This window comes from Ceratina calcarata, unplaced genomic scaffold (assembly GCF_001652005.2).
Source record: "Ceratina calcarata isolate Rehan_Ccalc_2016 unplaced genomic scaffold, ASM165200v1 scaffold90, whole genome shotgun sequence".
In the NCBI taxonomy this organism is placed as follows: Eukaryota; Metazoa; Arthropoda; class Insecta; order Hymenoptera; family Apidae; genus Ceratina; species Ceratina calcarata.
Window position 1 is genome coordinate 102,713 of NW_017180369.1, and position 2,183 is coordinate 104,895.

Sequence of the window (2,183 nt, forward strand, 5' to 3'; positions counted from 1 at the left end):
GAGTTACATATGATTATATGGCATTTTATTGATGTTGACAAAATCCGACCATCCTAGCGTCGAAATGGCCAACTTTTGACAAAAAATTTCGTTTTTCTTCAATAACTCCTAAACCGTTGCTTCTACGGGAAAATTGCATTCAACCTTTCTTGTAGAGGACGACGAGATCTATAATTTCTGTATAAAAGTTTTTCGCTAGCATCAATAGTTTACGAGTTATTGACGAAAAACGAAAAAACAGTTTTTCGCAAATTACTCGTTAACTATTGACGCTAGCGAAAATTTGCTACATGGAAATTGTAGATCTCGGCGGCCTCTACAAAAATGGTCTGATGCAATTTTCTCGTATCTCCAGCGGTTTGAGAGTTATTGGCAAAAAACGAAAATTTCGCAAAATCTGAAGGGGTACCCCTTGAAAAAATCTCGGAAAAATAAAAAATTTTTTTTTTGTCAAAATATCGAAGAATGCTTGAAATAGAAGTTGTAGGCACTCCAATTACCTACGGGAAAAGTGATTAGCATAAGAATACATGCAAATTTTAAGAGAGTATAATTTTTCAAAAAACCCATGAATTGATTTAAAATTTTGCAGGTAGCTTTTTAATAGTAATAGGAATGTATAATAACAAATTCAACATGTTAGCATTGTTTAAGTATATAGCCTATACATCCTTAAGCGTTTGCAAATAGGTTTTCACCGGTTTTGCAACATGTGGCCGAGTGTTGTCTGATGCTCGTCGTGTCTCTTGGCGTACAGGGGGTCATCATCTTTCCTTTAGTGCTTGAGACACAAACGCGTTAGTTGCAATCGGCAGCGATCTCCCTGGTTTGATGGTCTCGCCAGGTTTGAACAGCTCGTAGTAAATTACTACTTACTAGCTGATCCGACCAAATGCAGAGCAGAGGAGCTTGAATCTTTTGGCGACGATGTTGGCCGGGCACGATTTTCTACGGTCAGGGTTATCATAGTCTATCCATTTTTCAACAGGGAAAGTCGACTGTTACCTCGTGCTCGTACAACAACACTTGCAGACACGTGGATCTTGCCATTAATGAGAGAACGATGAAATCGAGCACGCAGACACTTTCCATAGGTAAGAGAATACTCTATTGAAATGGTGCTGCGTGAATAATATCTCGACTCGAATCTTCGGTCGTTGACTCTTCACATTTTTTCCAACGACGAATTCTCTCCCCAGGAGAGTTCCTGCTCGAGGAATCAATGACTCTGTGCTCAAGAGTCATGATTCATCGTGTCTCCCGCAGACGCAAAACGCGGTAGCTTCACAGGCGAAGTAGTCGGCCTTGAAACTACTTATGTACGCGTGATTTTGGTCCGGAATCCGACGAGGAACAGACGTCGGTTCCCTTTCACTGTACCCCGTGTGTACCACCGTCTGTCTCCCTTCTTCGTTCGGTGCTCGCTGGCGCCGATCTGGTACAACGCGACGGCATGTGCAACGCGTGCAACGCGTGCAACGCGTGCAACACGCGCGTGCTGATGATACGATTGTTTATGAAAAGATTTCGAAACATTGCCGTATCGTCTGGCAGCCGTCTGAAAGTCCGTCCTCCTACGTAAGCGCGGTACCTATATACATAGACACCGTGTGATCGAGTCAAACGCCTCGAGGCGTGACACGCTCCACTTTGAATCAGTCAGTTGTTCAGGGTCAGGATGCGAGATCACGGCCTAACGAGTGAATTTAACGCGCTCTTTAACAGCAGCAAGTGATCGCCGCGACCGATCTCATTTTTATGCCTACGGCAAAAACTGAGAAACTGTGATAAGAATCATGACGTGTTCATTATCTGCAGATTAAACTTTTACACTGTGAACGGAGGGTCTTTCCGCGATTCGACGTCGTCAAAGTCTAAGTATCGGTGGAAAACCCAAAGTATGTGGAGCCAAAAAGATCAGGTGTCACGGATCGATAATGACAGAACTTATCAAGATCTGCAACGGTTCATTTTGAAATTTAATCCCAAGTACCGATATTGCCACTCTGTTTCTTCTATGTATCTCTCTTCATCGTCGGACGCCTCCCTGCGTCTACATATCTCGTCTAATAGTAATATCTATCAGACAGACGACATTTCAGATCTCGTATCTTTCGAGTGTTCCAAACTTTTCGAATCGTTGGTGCCTCTACTGAAACGACGGTCGTTATAAAGAAAAACGC

At 43.0% G+C, this 2,183-nt stretch overlaps 1 protein-coding gene across 1 annotated transcript in view; it reads left to right on the forward strand.

The window, feature by feature from the left end:
• The window catches only part of LOC108631461 (glutathione synthetase), a 13,049-nt gene that overhangs the window by 8,628 nt on the left and 2,238 nt on the right, over positions 1–2,183 (forward strand). The window lies entirely within an intron of this gene.